The following is a 24,466-nucleotide window of genomic DNA, read 5'->3' as shown; positions in this document are numbered from 1 at the left end:
TTCTTTCTTTGTTCTGTGGTTGACATTATAGCTTTATTTGCATATTGCAGCACACAAAAACCTGGAAATGCAGCTTTTTGTATATTACGACCACTGTAAAGTAAAATTGAAGGACAGTAAGCTGACAATTACAACTTCAAATATCCTCCACTCTGTAATACAAGTTATTTGAAAACTTAGCTTAAAAAGCAGAGGTCATCAATCCCACTTGTGGACTCCCAAGAGGAAGCCAACTGACAGGCAAATGATGTTATGCCGATCAAATCAGGATGTTAGAAACCTAGCTTAGCAACAAGAAGAAAACAGATGGCACCCACCCTAATACCGTGCAATTTTGTTTCCACGTACAAAGGAGGAAACGCATGCCTTGGAGGCAGGGTAGTGTAGACTTACAATACTGATCCAGAAGAGCAGTGTTCCAAGAGGTTAAACAAGGCTGACTTTTCATTCTTCTCGACTGCAGTGAGTACTAGCAAGATTGTTGAAAGGCACGTCTCGGATCAGAGCGGATGCTGTTTTCTCAACCTGGAAAAACTAGGTAAGGGGTCAGCCACACAGATGTCTATCAGACAGCTGTGAATATTCGGAATTTTCAGATCTCCAACATAGGGAATGAAGTTTACACCAAGGTGAAAAGAATTTTAGACAGGATTTAAGGGAAACAGGATTGTTGAGAAAGTGGGTTCAAGGTGCAGACATCATCGTGACTACTGTTAGGACTGGCAAACGTTCATAGAAAATAACCCTGCCTCTGTTAGGTACTTCAGCTGTTTCAGTTGTTAGTCAGTGCCTGTTCCCCAAAACAGGTTATGCAAAAACCTCCAAAATCCTATACATTTTGGAGCACTAACACGACACCACAAATTGAAAATTCCACAAGGTGTCGGGAAAGTTCCCAGGTCTGGGTGGGGACCAGAAAAGTAGAAAAAACTCACAAAACATTTTTTTTGCACAAAACCTGAATTTCATCTCCACCTCAAATCCCATATGTGAGTGTAACATGACCAGCATCATTACTGCACTGAAAGTAAAACATTGACTTCCTCCTCCACAGCTTTTATTACATTTTTCTGCAATGAAGTTCAATCATTATTTTACACCTTACATTAAACCTACAAAGAAAGTCAAATACAAGTACAGTAACAATGAAAACATGGCATAGTAGGTGGAAACTGAAAGCCCACCATTGTTTGTTGTTGTACAACCGCTGATTCAGGTAATCTCCTGATGCTGCTGGGCTGCTTTTGTCACCCTGCACACAATTATACTTTCATTCTATTAATGATATGTAATCATTTTTACTGTTCAGTACATATGTGTGATGAACAAGTGTAAGGCAAAGACCCCTTACCAGCAGCACATCAATTAAGAGTCGGGAATCCATGGCGATGTCAAACACAGCCACTGGTTGTCCACCTGGATGGCTGAGGTAGTGATAGTTTACCTTTTCTGATAGTTCAATGTACACAATATTGTTTCATGCACAATTAATTAAAATATTGCATAAAACTACCTTCAGAATCTCAGCTGTATATGTAAAGTATATGGATTTCAAGGACTTGAGTCCCATCCCCAGCTCTCTCATTATATAGACGTAAATATTCCAAAATCTGAAACGCTTCCTGTTTCAGGAGGAGGAGGAAATCAGAGCCTGGTATGGAAGCACCAATGCCCCTGCATGGATCAACCTATAATAAGTAGTGGATATGGTCCAGTCCATCACGGGTAAAACCCTCCCCACTACTGAGCTGTCACAAGGAAGCAGCATCCATTTTCAATGACACCCACCATCCAGGCCATGCTCACTTCTCACTGCTACCATCAGGAAGGGGGCACAGAAGCCTTAAGACCCACACCATCAGGTTTGCAACCAGTTATTACCCCTCAACCATCAGGCTCATGAACTAGAGGGGATAACTTCATTCAAATGAACTGTTCCCACAACCCAAGGACTCAATTCAATGACTCTTCATTTCATGTTCTCAATCATTATTTCTTTTCCCCTCCCCCTTTCTTTTTGTATTTACACAGTTTGTTTGCAGATTGCTTGTTGTCTGTCTTTTAGGGTGCAGTCTTTCATCGATTCTGTTGTTTTTCTTATATTTATTGTGATTGCCTGCAAAGCAACAAATCTCAGGGTGATATAAGGTGACATATGTAACTGGATGATAAATTTATTTTGAACTTTGAAATACAGGAAGCTGAACCTAGTGGGTGGACACCACAGTTCAGCGTAAACTCACTGTATCCACGCTACATTTCTCTGTGACTATTGTTCTACATTAAATGCAAATATGCATCTCATTACATATATTAATAGTTAAATCTAGATGTATTGGAAGAAACTATGTATTAATGACAAAGCATCCCACATAAATATATTAAATAGAAAAAGCATGCATCTTTCCATGAAGAATGTTTGGCAACCAACCCATCACTGCTTTGTCAAATCAGGAACCAGATCATTCCAACATGGCTTGATTTTAGTTATGTATAATGAACCAAAAACAATTTCCAAAAAAGAAAGCGCAGTTATAAACTGGTGGCACAAGAATGGCCAACACAATCTCCTTGGGGAAAAAAAAATCACATTGAACCAACAGCAAATCAAAACCTTGTATTTGTTGCCATGTTTAAAATGTGCATTAATCTTTAACTACCTCGCTGATACAAGTTAATTAAGTTGCTGCAGATACTCAGCAAGTCAGTCAGTATCATTGAAGAAAGGAAGAGTTGACGTTTCAGGTTAAATTATTTCACCAGGATTTAAAGCTTTAACTTAAAAATGATCTAATTGAGAATGTGAAGCTGAGTGGAAAAGACAGCAAAGAGGAAGCAATTAACTGGCTTTTAAAAAAATCTTTAAAACTTTTTTTAAAAAATGATCTAATTTAAAAGATTCAGAAAAGTTAAACTATTTTGTGATCCATTTTCCAAAATTCTGCCTATTTTGTAAACAGTTTTTGAAGTCGTGATATATCACTGATGGGAAAATAAATCAATGTTATGATTATGAATATTCATGAAGTAATAAACATACTTCATTCTTTAATTCTGACTATCATTAACTGATGGATTCTACCATTGCATGCTGAATGAGAATTTGTCCATTCAGCAAAAAGCTTCCTAAATTGTTCAGTAAAAATTTTCTGTGTGGACCATTGGGGTGAAGATAACATCAACAGAATACCTACAAATCAGGATTCTGTTTCCAAAATTCATGTTAAAGGGTGAATTTGCTGAAATTTTAAGAAAGGCCTGCTAGGTTTACAAGTTATTTTCACTAGTGGCAAGTTTTGGTCTAAAGAGCAATGTCTACTCAAACATTTTAAAGGAGAATTAAGAAAAACTTCTACATGTAGAAAACTGAAATTCTTCACTGAATGGCAAGTGATGTTCCTTCAAACAGTGCTCATTTGAAATCTGAGATTACGCGATAATATATTTGAGGAAAAAGGAATTATGCAGCAGTAGCTCACTTATTAGCCATAATCCTATTGAATATTGAAAGCCATCTAACGTATCACTTACTCCTGCTCCAAAGTTCCTGCATTCAGTTACAAGTTTCAGGCTGACTGGATACAAGAATATACTTCAGCCCAGGGTTACAGAGGGTTTGCGTTTCTAGAAAACCAGGATTTTCATAACATGCACAATGCATAAAAATTGACAAAATCTGTTCTTAGTTATTTTTCCTCACAAATTCCTTATGAACAAATATTCATACCTCAAAAGTTTTTTTTAATTGATTTGTGAATTATTTAAGAGAATATCCATTACCCAAACTGCTGCAACATGGGTGCCAATATCTTTTAGCTCCTTGAAGGTTGTTTTAAATTATGATAAATCTATAAATGGCTTTAATCTGCTCCCTGATAAGTTAAAACTAAACCTTAATAAAATTTGAGTTTATGTTTTAAATTTTGTGTCATTTATTGGAAAAAGCAGGGTAGACAACTCAGCATCATCTGTAAATAGACCTATTAAATAAAGTGAAACTCTCTTGAGGCTTGATATAAAGCTCCTGAAATATTGTTAGGAGGTGTCCCTTTAGTACAGATATCTGGTGAAAAATTATATCAAACTTAAGATGGGATGCAGCAGAAAATTTCTGGAAACCACATGGCAGTGCTACCTTTTTCCCCAGACCCACCTTGCACATTATAATTGGCAAGTAGCATAAAGAAACCCAAATCTATCTTTGGTTTATAAGGAAAACGTAACTTGCGGATTTTCGCTCAATACTCTTTAGTCTCTTCCCAAGAGCTAACACAGTAAAGTTCTCCATCAATTGTAAGGGACTGTGGAGCATCCTTCTTAAGTTTGATTGTCATGGAAAATAATTTCCATCTTTAATTGGCTTCCAGATGGAATTCAAGCTTGGATCTCAACCAATGAGTTCACACTGACCCAATCCCAATGCAGAATGGAACGAAGAAAAGCTGCATCATCATTCCAACACTTGTGAGTGATGCCAGTCTCCAGGACAAGTGAACTATTCAATGTGCACTTCGAACCATCAGTCATTGTCTACAGTACATAATTTATTTCAGAGGCCCAGCTGCAAGTCATGGTCAACTTGTCACTCAACTGCATGAGAGAATCATTTTAAATTTAATATCAGTTAATACAAAGCTCCTCTCCAACATGTCAACACTGTACAAAACCACCCACAGGCAATAAAGCTGCACCGAGACACAGGAAAGCATTGACCACTTCCTATACCCGAGAGCTACCTCTCAGTGAAGCAGACTGCAGCAATGAATTTCTCCAGCACTCTCAGAGCACAAGCAGAGACTCTGGTTACATGAGGAAGAGATATTGTAAGGCTCAGTCTTAAATTCTTCAGCTGGGGAGAATACAAATGACCCCAGCCCTGCATCCTGCCCGCCAGAATTTTGTATCTTTCGGTGAGTTATCTCTCTAAACTTTGAATGCAGTCCAGGGAGACCCAATCTCTCTCCACACTAGTCCTATCATACCAAGAATCATTTTCATGAACCTTCACTGCACTCCGTGGTCAATACATCCTTTTAGATAACAAGACCAAAACTACACCTATTACTCCACGTGACCTCAGCAAGAAGCTGTATAAATTTACAAGGAGACACCCTTGAATCTTAAATCAAAATTTCTTACAATGAAATTCAGAGTACCATCTGCCTTCCTATTTGCTTGCTACACCCACATTTTGTTTTCAGTCACTGAAGTACTCCTTGGTCTATACTTAGATATAGAGTACTTTTCGTTTAACACCAAAATAAGAATCTACATTATGCATAGTAAAAGCTCATTACCTCATGTAAACAGTAGTTGTTCACTTGGTTAATTCAGGTTAGGTGCCATCTCAAATGTCAAAGCAATGAGCAATAAAAGCTACTCATACTGAATACACTGGCTCTTAATGCAAGGACAGTTTTTATACAAGGAGTATGGACTTCACAATACTTAACCAACACAAAACAGATAATCTGGGTCACCACTGTATCTTGCTTATGGGAACTCATACAAATTGCCTACCTCTCCTTCAAATTAACAATTATGCTTCAATAGTACCTAGGGACATCAAGGTCATGCAAAAGCCCAACAAAAGATGCACCATTCAACACCCTAGCTTCACAGTATCTAATTAATAAAAGGAACATTGGTACAATTGTGCCTCAGAGCATTAAAAGATTTATAGGGCTTCATCACTGGAACTTTCTGAGACTTTTATGTTTCTCTTCAGTAACAATAAGACTGAAAACTAACCAAACTTATGTATACGTTTCTAAAAGACTATGGGAAATATACCTTTGTGAATGACTTTTGCTCCTTTTAAATATTGAGATGTTTGCACACCTCCCCACATTTTAATCTGTGTAGTCATACCATGGGACCGGCTGGTGGCACAGTGACATCAGCACCGGACGACGGAGCAAAGGTTCCCGAGTTCGAATCCAGGTGGGCCACTCCTGGACACGCTTTCCATCTGTGCCGGGTTGAGTGTCAAGCTCACAACTCGGCCTCACAAAAAAAACCCACTGCGCTGTGAGAAGTACGTGGGGGACCACTCACGGAATCATTCCTCCAAGACCACCACTTTGAAAAAAGTGGTTGCTGAGGTTCCGGCACACACACAAAAAAAAGTCATAAGAATGTCAACTCTCAATAGCATCAGCCTTTTGCAATCTGCTGGATCAGCCCAAGTTGTCAGCCAATTTATTAATTAGGCAAAGTTCACCAACACTTTGTACAAGATATGGCTGGAAAGCAACATACATAACATGCCAGAGGAACTCAAAAGGTCATTCATCATTTATGGAAAAGAGTAAACAATTGATGTTTTGGGTCCAGACCCTTCATGAGGGTCTGGTACAGTCCTAATGAATGGTCTTGGCATGAAACATCGACTGTTTACTCTTTTCCATTGATGCTGCCTGGCCCGCTGAGTTCCTCCAGCATTTTCTGTGTGCAGCTTGGATTTCCAGCATCTGCAGGCTTTCTCTTATTGGAAAATCTGTTTTTAGGATGTATATTACAGCACATACACTAGACAAACTAACTTCAACTCCAAAGAGATCTATAATCACAAACTGGCCAAACAGTTTGACTGGATGCAGGGAACACAAACTAGTTTCTCACCACCTTTCTTCCTTAAAAATATTCAAAACTAACATATACAGACATTCACTTTTAAGGATCTGGGCATGCATTCATTGCCCATCTGCAATTGCCAGGAGAAAAAGCAATATGCCACTTTCTTGAACCTCTGCATTCATTCCAGTGAAGGTTATTCCACATTGCTTGTGTATGAAGTGCCAATATACAGACCCAATGACAAAGTAGAGTGAGATTTCCCCATCAGCATTGGAAGGGAACCTGTAGGTGGTGGTATTTCCACCCAGCAGGTGTTCTCTATTCTTTTAGTGTGGCATGGACGTGGGTCAGTGCTGACAAAATACTCTGCTAAAATAAGGTCCTGGAGCGACTCCTTAATTTCATTAGGCAAAATTCACCCAGACTGTTAAGGGTTAAGTTCCCTGTATGTTACATGTTACGTTGTACATTACATTTTGGGGACGGGGCTATATATACACACACACACGCCGATTTTTGTCGACACTCCTACAGTACCCATGAACTGGGAAGATTTCAACTCTGCCGTTCCCAGCTAGTGAGAGCGGGGGACAGCAATAAGCTGCTCAATTTCACTTTTGCTCTTTGTGACAGGGCAGGTACCAGCTGGTTCTCTGGCCAAGAATTCCTGGTATCCATTAATTTTGCAATTTTGATTAACGCAGTACCATTTCATCTTGAACTTATAATTTGATTCAGCTTCCTATTGTGGTCACAATGGAACCAACATACTGAACAGTTCAAAACAATTGATTAACAGGAGTGGAAACTGATGTGATAATATGACAAATGCCTGTTTAGCATACATAAGGCTTGTGAGATTAAATTTCAATGCATGTGTGATCACAGCCTTCCATACCTTTAGAAAGGAACAATCTGCACTAGAGGTTTGCATGCACAGAATACATTTTCTACAGAAGGAATTCCACTGTTTCCACACTTCTTGGATAAGCACAGCCCATTCTTCCTGGAGACCAGAAGCATGTAGTCACTGGACTAAACACCCACAGTCTGTTTCCAGTTGAGAGTTTCAGGAGGTTCATACATCAAATAACATTCATCTGGATGCAATTGCTAGCCAAAATACACCCAAGGGTTCTTGTAGTTTATACATACAGTACTGTGCAAAAGTCTTAGGCCCTTTAGCTACGTATATACATGAGGCCAAGACTTTTGCAGTTTTGTAAAACAACAGGTAGCTGGATGGGAGCTACATGCTGTAATCTAATTGAAGGGTTTGTGAAGATAATGAGTAGAATAGTCACAATCATGTGAGAAAATAGTCTGCCCACCAGAGTACAACAAAGATGCTGTTGGTCTGGAAGAGGACAAACTCACTGGTTTGTTTAACTGCCAGTAAATTTGCAAAACTTTGCCAAAACAAGGTTAGCAGCATTTTTCAAAAGCCTTTAAGTGCTGTCGTAGCTAGCCTTGGTGCCAGAAATATGTCAGGGCAGAGATTACTGATTCTGGGGGACCATTAGTTCTGAGCTAACTTTGGGGGGGGGGGGGGGAGCTCGATCTATTGTCCCAAGCATTCAAAGAGCCTGCGTTCTCACTGAAGGCTAAATCTTAAGGTAGGCAACCCTGAAAAAAAAAATCACCAGAGGAAAAAGCATCCAAAGATATGCTCAAAGCTTTTCCAAAAGAATCAATGTACCATGACTACTCCAAGTGCAGGACAAGCATTTGAGATTGAATTGAGAACCTAGCATCCATTCTCAAGAGGCACAAATAAGGCCAAATCAAGTGACAGGAGTACACTACCTGACAAAAGTACCATCTACCCCACCAAACACCTCCTGCCCCATCTATGGGAGAGTCCACAATAGCTACCCCAGAACACAAAACTAGAATAGAAGATAGTACACCTCGAGCTCAAGGGACTGCCTAAGAATCATCCAGAAGTTCTGGAATAATGATCCAGAGACACACACCAATTTCTAAGCAGAACAGGTATGAAATTTAAAGTTGATTAAGTAAATCTTTAAATCAGTCTTGTTCAATTACTAGATTAGCAAATCAGATGCTTGCAGTAATGAGCCTGACAAACTAAAATCCCAAAACAGTGAGAAAAAGTAGTTTAAAACTGTTAGCTTCCTTTAAAAACTCCAGATTCAATTAAGTAACATCAGTAAAAATCATCCATAAAGCCAGCCAGCTATCATGCAAGCATATCTAGTTCTGTAATGCCCATCAGGGAAGGAAGTCTGTCACACTTGCTCCATCAGGTTTATATGAAACTCCCAACACAATCTGGTTGATAATATCTTTCATCTGCTTTCTATGAATAGCTAGCAAATCACTTATATCTAAGCAACTCAGTTGGATTGGGCAAAGGACATTGGGTCTTGCAGGTAATGGCTGTGATCAATGACTAAAATAATTTGACTGAAGTAAATAAATCAAATTACTTCTCAATCCCATCTACAGTCCAATTTTATAATGATGATTAGATTTAGTCAATGTAAATTCATGTAAAAACAAAGCTTTCCTGATTAAATTAGATCTCATTAGATAAAATTACTTTAAAAGTTCCAGACATGAAGAATGAGAACTTGAACAATACATTGACAAAGGAGAAATTCCTGCTGAAAAATTGAACTGAGTTATGATTGAACTGAACCTGCCATCAAATTAATGTTAGGGCATCAAAAATCTCCAGATAATATAGACGACATATTGAAAGGGTAAAATACTTGACTGCACATTAAATACCACTGAAACAATGCAGGAGAGATAACAAGTCATCCATTACATACCATTCAAAAACACACCTTGCTTACTTTGCTAGGGCTATCCACATACAAAATCATTTCTTCATAATATGCAGACATTTCTGATAAAAACAAAATATCCACACAGATTATGCATAATCCAAAATAAACTGATTATGACATCTCTGCAAAAAAAACAATGCTGGCCCTCTAAGAATCATGAAGATCAAACTAAGACAATCCAGCTGGACAATTTATACAGAAAAGCTAAATGGTAACACAGCCCCAGAGGGCCAGTTCAATCCTGCCTGCACGTGCCACCAAGCGCGGACTTCATACACTCTCCATTTGACTATGTGAGCTTCCTTCAGGTGCCTCAACTTCCTCCCACATCTCAAAAATGTGAGGGTCAGCCAACGACCATAAATGGTCCCAAGTGCTTCGATATGCTAGCATGGAGACAGAGTTGATGACATGGAAAATAAAAACTGTAAATGGGTGGTCGGTGTGGACTCAGTGGGCTAGTATGCTATTTGTTTGTTGATGGTCTTTCTCTAGTAAACGAAAACAAAATTCAGCTTATTGCACCTTTCCACACACAACTCAATCAGCCAGGGGTAAGCAGCAACATCCAAGTGTTAAACGGTCTCACAAACAGACTAAAACGACCAAACATGGGTCTTGACTTTGGATACAGCTTTCAGCCAATCTTTAGAATACACAACAAATATAGTCACACTACCTCAAAGATTTCACAAGCTGTAGCATCCTGAATCAGTCCTGCAAAGTGCAAATTAGTTGAAGCATTAAAATAAATAATTTGCCATTAAAAGTGATGTACATAACCCCTTAGGGTGCAGTGCAGGAGCCACCACTGCTTCTCACTTATATGACCCATACACAAACTTGTTAACCAAACTGATACACTGGGACAAAGAGGCACAACGGAGTCAGCTGACAAATATAACTTTGAGGAAAATGCATTGATGAAATTTAATAACATTAAAGGGTTAGACAAAGGAAAGTGAAATCAGCAGGTGTACTCCGTGAGCCAAACAAAATGCAGGAGGAGCTCACCAAGTTAGGCAGCATCTATGGAGGGGAATAAACAGTCAACTCTTCAGCCTCAGCCTGAAACATTAACTGATTATTGCCCTGACTCAAGATTTCCAGCATTTGCTGAATCCCGTGTTTATATATGCTCCATGAATGGGTTTTGGGGAAGGCAGGTGAAAAGAAAAATTCACCAAACCAAAATGTAAACATCAGCAGGATTAAGAGAAAATGCAACAGCCTAAACATCTATCAGAAGTCATGATTAAGCAGGTTAGTATTCTGATCCAAACCCAGCATCTTGTGTGCCAAGGCCAATTGGGATGACCAGCACAAGAGAAAACCTAGATCAGAGGAGAAAGCACTGACAGAACATACAAGTATGAATGGCAACTTATGACTGAAGAACCCTGGATCTTAACCAAATGGGCATCTGAGGCATTATCTTACAAGGTAATACCACATAGCTGAAAAGACAGAAGTAAAGCAAGAATCATAAAACCGACCACACAGAAGGCTATTTTCCTTTCCCTTGCTATTATTCTAGCGATATTACTATTAGTAATATTGGTAAACAGCACAAGATCTTTTGGAAACCAACATATGGATGTTCATGTTATGACTTACCATTTCGATATTTTGATCCAAATGAAGAATTTCCTGGTATTTGTTCTAAGTATGTTACTTTAAATCTTCTTTCAACATTGGAAGACTGATGGATTTCCCTCCTCGACTGCTAAATCTGATTATACCTCCGACTGAGATATAGATTTAACATTATGAGGAATCAGTTATGTGACATGGTTAAACAATATTTCCCTCCATAAATCAACTGCTTAAATCAAACTAGTTTACTTTGAACACTGAAGTCACCTTATTCCACACCATATACAGAGATGTGATAGTTTTAATGATAAAGAGGAAATATTATCTATGATGAGCCCATTGAACTACTACTGCCTTGTCACCTTTTGCCATTTTGAAAGAAATATTGAAAAGACAGGATGTCTGGATCAGAGGCAAGAGGTGATTTTGCTTGCTCTCCGCGATAGTCACTCCTCTCCCCTTGGCGCTGAAGCTATGAAGACTGCCCCAGCCGCTGTACTCTATGCCTGTTAATATGACGAATTAGATTTAATATCACTGGGATACATCATATAATTTGTTACTGATGAACTGATAAGCAAGGCTTTGGGCCTACTCTAGGGCTCAGATCTGAGAACTCAAGTTTGGTTCAGAATGTTCTGACGAAGGGTCTTGGCCCGAAACGTTGACTGATCAATTCAACGGATGCTGCCCGACCTGCTGAATTGATCCAGCTTGTTTGTACGTCTAGTTCAGAATGTTGCTGTTCGATTCAATTGTTTGCATGATAGAACATAGAAATTTACAGCTCATCACAGGCACTACAGCCCACAATGTGGTACTGACCATGTAACCTACTCTACAGACTGCCTAGAATTCCCTAGCGCATAGCCCTCTATTTTTCAAAGCCCCATGTACCCATCTAAGAGGCTTTTAAAAGACCCTATTGTATCCGCTTCCACCACCACCACCGGCAGCCCATTCCACGCACTCACCACTCTGTGTGAAAAACTCACCCCTGACATCCCCTCAGTACCCATTTCCAAGAACCTTAAAACTATGCCCTCTCATGTTAGCCATTTCAGCCCTGGGAAAAAGCCTCTGACTATCCACATGACCAATGCCCGTCATCATCTTATATACCTCTATCAGGTCACCTTTCATCCTTCATCACTCCAAGGAGAAAAGGCCAAGTACACTCAACCCATTCTCATAAGGGACGCCCTCCAATCTGGGCAAAATCCATGTAATTCTCCTCTGCACTCTCTCTATAGTATCCACATCCTTCCTGTAGTGAGGAGACCAGAACTGAACACAGTACTCCAAGTGGGGTCTGACCAAGGCCTTATATAGACGTAACATTACCTCATGGCTTCTGAACTCAGTCCCACGGTTGATGAATGCCAGCACACCATACACCTTCTTAACAGCACTGTCAACCTGCGCAGCTTTGAGTGTCCTATTGACATAGACCCCAAGATCTCTCAGATCCTCCACACTGCCAAGATTTGTGTTTTCCCCCCTTTCTCTCACACATTGGGAGTTGGCTTTTATTTTTTTTATTTATTCTTTAATTAAGTTCTTTCAGATTTCTTGCTTTGTGGCTACCTGTATGCAAGCAGGAAATCTCAAGGTTTGTATAATTTATATATTTGATAATAAATGTACTTTACATCTTTGAAATACCAAGACGTTAAGTCAATGTAGTAGATCAGACCTCCACTTAGACAAGATCAGAGCTTTTAATAGTGTTATTCAGTTTCTCAGCTTCGAATTAGGGCCTTCGCTTCTACTAGCTGAAGTATTGACGCAAACCCTCCTCCCCCCCTCCCCTCACCCCCACTGACCATGCTAGTACAAGTCTGCGACCCATTTTGAGAAATTTCTACCTCATTACCGCAAGTAACTGGTGCTCCGGCTGCCTCTGCATGAGCATCCAGTGTAGCGTGTACAGATATTAACTTCCACAAGATGCAGAAATATGTTGGTTTGGCCAACAGCAATGCTCATGATTAATGTCACTACCTTGAACATTTCAGTAGTCATCATTTTCTACCGTCACTGGTACAGCACAATTTTAAGCATCATTAATAAAACACTATTCCAGGGAACGAGTCCTCATCCAACACAAGAAATGGCAAAGCAGGCAGTAGGCTGGAAGAAATAGTAATACAGAAGCAATTTTCTTTAGTTACATTTGAATTTTTACCCAATTCTCCTGCCACTCGAATGTAGCCTTTGAGGAAATTTTATCTGCGATGTTGCAGTGAAGAGAACAATTGGTTCATCCAAGCATTTTCATACAGGGCTGGGAATGCAAGCAGCCAAAAAAGTGGCCAACTCACAGCTGTCTGGAAAACAAAATTATGTAATTTGAGGCCTCAGAGGTAGAGCCTCAGAAGTAGAAAAACCTTCCTCCCCACACCAATTTTAATTAATAACTTTCCCAGCTCTGACAAAGGTATGGAGTCTAAAATGTCAACCACTGCTCTTTCCACCAATACTGCCTAGCATGAGCATGGTATACATCCTATTTTCATAACAGAAGGGGTACATATCCTTCCAAAATTTGTTAAAATCAAATGGCAGAGCACATTCCTGAAGCCACTGTGTTCACTAACACTACTTGAATCCCCTCCAGTTAAATGCCACCATGGCTGCTTCCATGCTTATACATAAATCTCAAGGCAGACTTTTTTTCGACTATTAACATACTTGGACTTCTAATTTACTCTTCCAATGTGCATTCACTTCGAGAGAAAAAAAATCCTTGCATGAATTGCTTTAGGAGAAATACCAGATCGTTTTAGGTGTAGTTTGTTTTTTTAAAGTTTGGGGATGGTGTTGGAGCCAAATATTTTAAAGAGCTGTTTAAGTATTAATACTCAATTAACAGTGAAAATTCACTAACAAGGATGCACTGTAAAGCAATTTAAAGAGAGAAGACTGCTGAACAAACAAATATGATTCACTAATAGACATCCTATTTAATACAAGCATGAAGTACATTTTCCAGAAGTTGAAGTATTTATTTGATTGTTATATACTACGCACAGATTCACTTTAAAATCCAGCCTCACTCATGCCGCATTACATTGTTAATTACTTATCATGTATTTGCAGCCAGTGTCATAGTTAGCTTCACTGATACATCTCCGATGGCACTGCTGAAGGAAGATATGGTTTTATGCAAACAGGGGCTCTGCATATAAAGCAGCCGTATAATCTAAATACAAAAGATACAACTTTTCTGCCCAGCAAAAATTACTGATCACACACGGCAATACAGCAAGTCCCAGTTGACATGGATTCCTTCAAGTCTTCCCATGAGCTGCATTGCAACCCCAGTGAATCTAACTATATCCTGAAAATGCTTTTTATTCAATGGATCTCGCAGGAGAAATAAACTGCTGAATCTGAAACTGGCAACGAAATTTTGTTCACAAAATTGGATTTTCTGACACGTCTCTTCCTCAATGCAAGTATCCTTGCAGTTACTATGAGCTACAAAATAGAGTAATTACTTTGTGTGAAAAGTAGTAAAGGTTCACAAGGTTTACATCAAGTCACAAACAGAGGGACAGAAACAGAGTGGGAGAGGTTTTAATGTACATGGAATAGTGACATTGCCCAAGGGGCCAAATATTTTCGATTAGGTGCAGCATTCCATGTTTCAAATATGATTGATTACCTGTATAATACTGAAGGTGTGAAAAATAATTTAAAGCTAATCAACTTAATTTTATTTGCAGAAGAGATGTCCTTTGCCCTACACATGACACTCCACTTAATTACTCCAATGGCTTCGAAGTTAGTCTCCTGCAATGTTCAAGGCTCAAAGGTCCAAATTTAATGTCAGAGAAGAGTACACAAAAAACATCCTGAAATGCTTTTTCTTCACAATGTAAGTGTTTTAAACATAATTTACAACTTCAAAACACACAAGTACATTTCAGTGTTCTATTAAATATTTATGGAACACTGAACATCAATATGGAATTCCTAAATAAAAATCTTTGTTTAAAGATGTTTTTGCAATTCTAGTCTTTTGACACAAGAAAACATAGATAGGGCACAACCTTTATTACAAAAAAGCAGTTAGTTGGAAAAAGGTTTTCGCTCTGCTGTCCTGCCTTGCGAATCAACACCATTTACCAAAAAAAAATATCCCTATAGGCATAAAATTTGAGGGCAGAGGCATTTGAAAACACTGCACGTTATCAATTTTGTAATGCTATAAAGGAATGTGATAAACACACCATGTCATTGTCACCTATCCTCAGTCACTACCAATAACCAGCCTGCTGGAGCAGCATCTAACTTCTGTTAAAATCATCCAGCCACAGGCTTCAGAACAGCCTCATTCCTGATGTGGATGCACAAGTATAACTCAAAGCAACAGCAGGGGCAGCTCCAACCTGAGGAGGATAATCAACAGCAACAAAATAGCGAACTGGAGCAAAGAGGAAAATTCCTGCAATGGCTTGAATGAACCGTGATTAATATTAAACAATCACATTTGGACATTCATCATTCCTGTTGCACAGCGGAACTGCAGAAGATAAGGGTTCTGCAGCTTCTTCAACGTGCCTCCTTTAGCACACTGCAGCTTTCATTCACTGTACCTTCCATAGTGGTCAGATCCCATAAGTTCACCAATAATAAAGTCCACCTGCAGCAGGACATTAATGCATAGACGCCAGATACCAATAAGCTCCAACACAGAATCAAATCATCACTGCCCAGAAGTTTAAATAATTATCTCTCTATCTCTATATATCAAAAAGCAGTGATTTTTGTCACTGATAGTTAGTGAGAAATAAGCAGGAAGATAATTCGGAACTGTTTTGCTTATTGCAGTTTCAAGTATTCAGGCTTGGAGATGCCAGAAATGGCCAGGAGTGAAAACAAAATGATTTCACTACTTCAACAAGTTAGGAATTCTGAAGGTATTGACAATCATCTTGAATGTTACAATGAAAAAGAAGATTTGGAGGATGAAATAATCTAAAACACTGTATGAGGGCAATCCATTATCTGCACTGGGTGTCTGTGCTGATTTTGTTCATTTACAGTCAAAAGAACATGGCAGATTAATTCCTCTGTCAATAACTATTAGGAGCTAATACAATTTTATAGTACTGTAGAGGTATTTGGTAGTGTTCCATTTTGTTCTGCATTTCATTTAAATACCACATACACTTTTTCCCATTCTGTACTCGGGATCCACTTAAACTTCTGGTCAATATATGACTGCCATTCACACAAGCAACTCTAACAATCCCTTAAACCACAACTCAGATGGCTCAATCACATCCCTAACAATCAACACCACTGCACATTTAAACAGAAGGGCTCCCCCACAACATAAGAGGATTGATAACCTGATTCACAACAGGGCATTTACAAGTGGTTTCAATCGCCCAGATACCACACATGGTCAATCAACATTCATTATCCATTTTGACTAAAATCGGTGAAAATCTCCTCATAGTGCACTACTCATTTATGAGAGATCAATGAGAGAATTCAGAGTATCAATATCATGGGAAAATAATTACAAATAAAACAACGTTGAGATCTGCTGCTTTTATCCACAGCTGCTCAGTGTCCTTTTCATGAGCAGATGCCAATCCTGGAATCACCACCATTGACACCACTGTGGCAGTACCATCCTCCATAAGACTGAAGGCTCAAAGTTCACAAAAGACACAGATATATACTAAATCCTCTATACGTAACTCAGCATCATCTTCGCCAATCTGGCTATTTCCCCAAACCCCAATAAACCATGGTCATGATGCAAAAACCCCATGGATCTCTGAGCAATTGCACACAAGCCCAATGCAACCACTCATCAAATGATGGATCGACATTAGAGCAATAAAATAAAACCAGAATACCTGACAGTTGAATCAGGTTAGTATTCCAAATAGAGAACTACAGGGAGAGGCAGCGAGAATTTTCACTGTCCCTGACTAGTCTGTCCCTCCAAATGAGAAATGCAGTCATTGGAACTACAAAACCACATTCTGTCTGACTAATTTAAACAACTCAAAAATAAAAAGCCAGGTTCACCTATTTTCTTTATCATCACTGAATACAAACATGCCTGTTGGGAGAGCCAAAAAGCATTCCCTAGTTTTTACTGAACACAATAAATTACCCAAGAACTGTTCAGATTTAAGACTCATTTTTGTATGGGTCAAATATAACAAGAAAAACAATATAATCCGCCAATTAAGGAAATTCAACAAAAAATTGCAGATGCTGGAAATCTTAAAAACAAAAATGATGAACAGGTTATAGTTGAAACATAACAGTTTGAAACCCTTCATCTGGATATTAATTATCTTTTCTTTCCAGAGATGCTAACTGAACTGCTGCTTTAATTCCAGCATCTTCTGTTTTTAAACTTTTAAATTATCAACTGGACTCAAGTTTTTTTTAAATAAAATCTGGGCCAAATTTTGACTTCCTCTTTCCTGCCAGTACACACTTCTATCAGCTCAAGTGGTAAAGTGAGCGCCAAATTTACAGATATTCAACAGAGCTCCAATTGTGCAATAGACAGGATTCCAAACAAATGATAAAACCCCAATCAAATTATTGTAAAAAAAAATGCAGATGTTGGAAATCTGAAACAGACAGAAAATGGCAGCAGCACTGAGCCAGTTTCTTTGTAAGAGAGAGGGGGGAAAAAAGTTGTTTCTGGTCAGTGACCCCAATGTCAGAAATTGTAAAATAAGTTTTAAACTCTGAAGAGTGGTCACCATCTGAAACATTGATAATATCCCTCTTCATGGGTGCAGCTTACCCTGCTGAAAGCTTCAGGCAACTTGTGCTATGATTATCAAGCCAACTTCACTCTTTCAACCAATACAACTTGCACATTATTATAAGTGTGGGTTTGGTGCGTCAAACCCTGTAATTATGACTGCACATTCCAAAATAACTTACTGAATGCAAACCACTTTGGAATGTCCTTTGACAATAACTTTAAGGATTTTGCCTAAAACCTTTCTTTAGATTCAAATTTTAAAGATGGTGAAAATTATGAGAATCTTTTTCGTAATGAAATTTTTGCAGCCATTCTACAGCTGGTTCACACAAGAAGCATGAAAAAAACATATACCAGTACTAAAGAGTAATAAGCAACCAACTCTAGTCATTGTTCTGACAGTAATCAACAGACACCCAGTTCTACTTGTAAACCAACAGGTTTAAATTGTAATTAGCCACAAAACTAGGCTTGGCACAACCATGTATGTCAATTCCCAAACTGAAAAAGGTTAATTTTATGAAATACATTTCAGCCTATTAAACAATATCTTCTTTTCCAGCCAATCTAGGGAATTTCCATCTCTATTAAACAGTGGTGCCTGTAAATTTACTTCCTGAAAAGGCCACACACACACACCTTCATCAGGACTGGAAAGGAAGGGGAAATGCCAGAGTAGGGTTCGGGGGGGGGGGGGGGGGGGGGAAGTAGCACAAGGTGGTAGGTGATAGGTGAAACCGGGGGGGAGGGGGGGGGTGGAGGAGTAAAGAGCTGGAAAATTGATTGGTGAAAGAGACGCAGGGCTGGAGGAAGGGGAACCTGACAGAAGAGGGTAAAGGACCACGGAAGAACGGGAAGGGGGAGGAGCACCAGAGGAAAAGGCAGCTTGAAGCACAAGTATGCACTTGTAAATTAATCAAAGGCATGATATGCAATATGATATACATCCACATACAATAATGTGGATTATCAAGAACAGCAAACATGAAAAAAATCTAGCAGCTGCAGAAAGCCCACAATGTCTGATAATTTTATGCTAAATATGCTCAAATGTATTAATATTACAGATTTGTTAAATGCTAATGGACTGTTTTCTCGCAATATGTTAATTTTGAAATATTATATTGATCCACATCAAAATACTCAGAGATAAAGCAGCAGGAAGTGAGACCTAGTATCCATTGGATACAGTGTTGACAAAATTCAGAAAGCTTGTATTTTGTTGACAGGATGGCTTGGCGGAGGAGCCAGAGTGATAGTGGAGAGTTGGTCAGCATTAATGATTGGATGAAAACACAGTTAGCATGGTTTAAGCAAAATTTGCATACAACACCAAGCTTTGTGGTATAATGGACAGTAAGGATGATTCCAGCAACAGGGAAATAGGGCACAATAAACGTCAGGGACTTGGGGAGTGTTGTAGGACAGAGAGACAAAAGGGTACAAGTACATGGTTCCCTGGAAGTTGCTACACAGGTAGATGTGGTGATGATGAATGCATTTGTAGTGTTTATCTTCACTGGATAAGGCACTGAGTACAAGAGTAGAACAGCACTAAGTACAATGGGATGAGTTACTGGTGAAACCACACTTGTAGTATGTGTAGTTCTTGTTGTTTAGCTGAAGAAAGTGTGTCATGAGGCTGGAAAGGGTGTAGAAGTCCCCCATCTCACTGGGCCTGGGGGGACTATAGACTGGGGACTCCCCACCCCCAGAGAATAAGAGACCCAGTGGTGACATTATAGAAGTGTACAAGATCATGCGGGACAAAGATAAGGACATTGGTTAGTCTTTTTCTGGGGCAGGGAGGTATAAAACCACTATTCGATACACCTGCTCTTTAATGCAAATATCCAATCAGGCAATCATGTGCCAACAACTCAATGCATAAAAGTGTGCAGACATAATCAAGAAGTACAGTTGTTGTTCAGACCAAACTTCAGAAGGGGCAAGAAATGTGATCCAAGTGACTTTGACCATGGAACAATTATCAGTGCCAGATGGGTGGTTTGAATATCTCAGAAACTGACCTCTTGGGATTTTCTCCAGAGATAACAGAGAATGGAGAAAAGCAAAGAAAACCAGTGAGCAGCAGTTTTGTCCACGTCAATGAATGGCCAGACTGGCTCAAGCTGACAGGAAGGCAACAATAGCTTAAAAAAAACACACACATTACAACAGTGTTGTGCAGAACAGCATCTCTGAACACACCACACATCAAACCCTTAAGTGGATGGGCTACAGCCCAAGATTACAAACATATATTCAACGGCCACTTTTATTAGGTACAGGAGGTACCTAATGAACTAGCCACTGAGTATAGATTTATGCTGGGTGGGGAGGGGGGGGTGGAATTTAAAGGGTGCCCAAGGGGCAACTGTTTATTGGTTAGGTGGACCAATCTGCTAGAGGAAGTGTTATATCAATGTTCATTGCTATTTCCCAACACAGGAGAGGGAGCAACATGTCACCTTGAAGCACTGCATTTGTTGTGATAAAGGCCTCCCAAAGTGCTTTAAGACAGCAAGTTCCAGAATCTTCACCCAACAATGATAGATCACGTAAAAGATTTGTGATGAGACAGGAACTGCGCTTCTCGGTGGGGCAAAGGCAAGTCTGGCGAAAGGCAGTTTACCAAGCTTATCAGTCATCACAGGAAACCCAGCCTCTAAAATACACTTGAAGTAACTGGGGAAGAAAGTGCTGATATTATGCAATAGGTCAGGTATGTGTGCAGTAAATAGTTTGAGTTAATAACCTCTCAGATAATGAAAGATCATGGACCTGAAAAGGTGAGGTTATTTTGCTTGGCACCCACACTCCCTGATCCAAAGTCCAATTTCCACCACTTTGGTTTTGTTTTGCAACACATCCAGTATTTTTGTTGGCTTCACGTACCTGATCCAATTAAACTTCTGTTGACGGATCATGATTCAGCATACGGAATGCCCAGATTATGCCACTGTTTAACATTAAAAGACTGCAAATTAAGACAAACCTTTTTTATGAATTGAATTAATTTTTAAAACGCTGCTCTTGGGCTCATCACCAAAATAGTTCCAAAACCCAAGGCAAATTCAGCAACTAAAGACTAAACTCAATATTCCTATTAGCACACTTTATCAGTAAAACTCAAACGCATTTGTGAGGCGTTAAGCACCGGAAAACTACGGTAGTTCGTTTAATACAGCATGCAACAGTGCATAGCCATGCAACCTTTTAATTCCATATGCTTTTCATTAGCTATGCCATGTCTCCAATGGGAATTTCTCTTCACAGAGTGTCACTGAATGTTTCACAACAGCCAATTCAGCTCAGCTAACATCTAAATTCATTAACGGATCATGTGTGCCCTTCTCTACAAAGCACTGCAAATAGAGCACTTACACAAAACAGTAATGAAGCTTTCAATTTAAAATTGGAGGGGAGGGCAGTTAAAAAACAAACATTAATAGGATAATTTTCCTTAAGTGGTTTAAAGTAATGTAAATTTATAATTGGAAAGGCAACAAGTATCACGATGAGAACTGCTACATTTGATATGTTCAAGATGTCATTAGTTAAAAGAAATGTTTGCAGAACAAAGTGGACACATTTGGATTGTACTCCCAGCTGGAGGCATGGGCTCATAGCTCATATATTGTTACTTTGTTTTACATACAGTCCAGAAACAAAATACAAATAGACAATAAGGAGTTAAAGCCTTTCATCGGCTGAAAATAGAACCTTTAATTATTTTCAGAACTGCATCAGAGTATGAAATCAGTTTGATCTCCAATCCACCAAAAAAGAAAAATAAATTGGGTAATGCTATTTTTATAATACCTATTCAGTATCCATTAAATTTCAATTGAACTATTCCTGTCACAAAGGCAAAGAGTGAACGTTTCTATAAGCGCAAATCTTTCAATGGATAAAATTTACAATAGGAACACACTGGTGTCATGCTAGTTTAAAGTTTCACTGCATTGTTTATTATTCACCTTCGGTATGGTGCTGTTTAGTACAACACTGACAAGGTTGAAACGAACCTGCTTTGAAGTTTGAGACACCAGTACCAATGGGAAAAATTGGGAAAGTTAAACGATAATGGTCATCATGCTACAGGAAGATGCAGATGCACCAGAGATGGTGCAGAGGCAGTTAACTAGGATGCTACCAGAACTGAAGGATTGTAGGTACACAGGCCCAAATCATTGTAGCTACACTTTCAGTGTGGTGGGGAGGGGAGGAAGTGGAAGATGAGAGAAATGAAGGGAGAATGTGTAAATCCACATGCAAAAATTACAGTATAATAAAATCAAATCAGCAAGAAATCTAAAGCAATTTGTCACATTATGGCACAACATCAATAACAATCGATTTGATGAATTCCTACTGTTAATAAGGGCTTACTTTAAAACCAGGATTCCAACTTTCACTCTTCTTGGGCAGATCAACCTTTATATGCCAGCCTCAAGACCACTGCCTTCAGGTAAACTAGGGAACATCTGACTTTTTCTTTTATCTGTGTACATTCAAGTTTCAAAAAAAAAATCAATTATTCATGATGATTACTTCCATAGTAATTAAAAATTCTATTGATGCTCTTCAGACTAGGGCATTATATATTCATAAACTCTTCCTACTCACATAATATGTGAAGCAATGCATTATCTCCGCAATCAGTCATGTAGTTATCAAACTACAGCTTTGCCATGTGAATCCGTTTTGGCCAGATTTATGCAAAGTTTACTATTCTACTGTAACAACTGAATTTTTCTATCAAAAAGAGTGGAAGATCCAAAGTCAAAGATCTAAAGCACCACATCCCAATAATATGTTCTATTATAAGAAATCATCACACTGGGAATGGGACCATTTAAGATGGGCACTTGATTTTCAAGTAACAATCATAGCCCACTCAACCTTGTAAACTCAATGTTAATCTAAAAAGGCTCATTTCAGCAGTACCTTGTGTTACATAGACTAATTCCCTTCCAGGAATACATCTCCTAGAAATCAATTTTGAAACTTTATAGCTTCAGTTGTCATGCAGAAAGCAGTTTCATACAGATAGCAGCACTGTAATAATCGACAACAGTTTACATCAATAAGATGGGTCTAATGCATCAAACTTTCTATATATACACAAAAACTCTGGCCACTGGAAAACTCCATTAATCTGACATGCTCAGTACTTCAATGATGTCACATTTTCTGCAATATTACTGCAAATAATATTCTCACATACTCCAAATTTGCTTTTTAAAAGCAAGTACACTGCAGCATTAATTTCCCAGCCAACCCAATAAGCTCAAAAAGAATGTGGAAACTAGAGTCCATCCCAATGTACTTGGGGAAGAGTTGTAATCAGGAACAAGAGCCTGAATTCCCCTTAAGTAATTTTGCGGGTACGCTCAACGGCACGTGGGTAAAAAAAAAGAGAACAATAAAACCCATTTTGCTACTTTCTCAGCTCTGAATTAAAAGACACAAAATGGAATGATGCCTTGTAAAGCTTTCCTCGCTTAAAGGCAGCAGGACGGATATCCAGATTTCCATTGAAGATTAGGCCGTATCCCTGGTTTTCAGACTGTTCAGCAGGTCAGAAGGATACAACTAAAAGACAGTGGTCGAGTCCTCAAAGCTTGCTGAATCCCATCAAGCTTCATCATTAAAGCAAACCCGGTCAAGGACTGGTCTTGAGTGCCAGCTGCTACTTCATCTGACCAGTGATCTGCTCAGCACTCTTTGCAGAAAGCACTCAACATCATGAACCTAGCCAATTTGCAGATTAACTGAATATTTTTGTTTTATGATAGTTGAAAAAAATTCCCAAATAAAGCATGAGGGGGTAGTCAAAGCAAATTACAATTTTTGGAAAGGTTTCTGGAATCCAGGTACATCCATCCAATCACAGGCGTCACACCACAACAGATACAAGCAGACACTTGGCCCATTATTCCAACCATCAAACTAAAGAGGCCAAAAGTAGAGGCATTTTTATCACGTTAAAGATTAGCTTTATTTGTCACATACACATCGAAACATACAGTGAAATGTGTCATTTCCATCAAAACAAAGCAGCCAGGATTGTGCTGGGAAGCCCACAAGGGTCACCGGGCTGCTGCTATCGCCACTGTACATCTACAACTCTAACCTTAACCCATACATCCTGGAAACGTGGGAGGAAACCAGAGCACCTGGAGGAAAGTCGCACAGTCCCAGGGAGAACATAAAAAGTCCTCACAGACAGCATCTTACAGCTGGCATGCTATGTCACACTGTGCTAACTGCTATGATACTATGCCTATATCTATATGGAACGCTGGTGAGAGTGTAACTTGAATACAACGAATACATCTAGCTTCCATACCTGGAGGGTGTGCAATAAAATCTTACCATATTAAGATTGCTGGAACAGTGATTTTGTTTAACAATAGATTAAGCAGATTCAACAAAGTCTTAAATTTAGAAGAATGAGAGATGAAGATCCCCCTGGTCAGGTTGCCCTGAACCATACATCTCCAAAACAAGGAGACCGCAGTTCTGGAGAGACAAGAACTTTCTTCACAAGTGAGTAGGGAACCATTGCTAGAGCTGTAGATGTGCAGTAAAAACAGATTGCAACATTTTAGATATTAATGAATTAAGGGATATGGGGTCAGCAGAAGAAAATGGTGCTGAGGTATAAGATCAGTCATGAACAGCTTGTATCTGATAACAAGGA

General features: G+C 39.1%; 1 protein-coding gene across 5 annotated transcripts in view; it reads right to left on the bottom strand.

Moving 5' to 3' along the window:
- Positions 1-24,466, bottom strand: part of erbin (erbb2 interacting protein) — a 234,481-nt gene that overhangs the window by 187,850 nt on the left and 22,165 nt on the right. The window contains exon 1 of one of the 5 annotated variants that reach the window (XM_073048162.1): positions 22,150-22,228. The exons of the other annotated variants lie outside the window; for them this stretch is intronic. The gene's annotated coding sequence lies outside the window, so the exon portion shown is untranslated. Of the gene's footprint in view, positions 1-22,149; positions 22,229-24,466 lie in introns of those variants that run through there. 5 annotated transcript variants of the gene reach the window in all.

This window comes from Hemitrygon akajei, chromosome 6 (assembly GCF_048418815.1).
Source record: "Hemitrygon akajei chromosome 6, sHemAka1.3, whole genome shotgun sequence".
NCBI classification, from domain to species: Eukaryota; Metazoa; Chordata; class Chondrichthyes; order Myliobatiformes; family Dasyatidae; genus Hemitrygon; species Hemitrygon akajei.
This window is presented reverse-complemented; position numbering and strand designations above follow the sequence as displayed.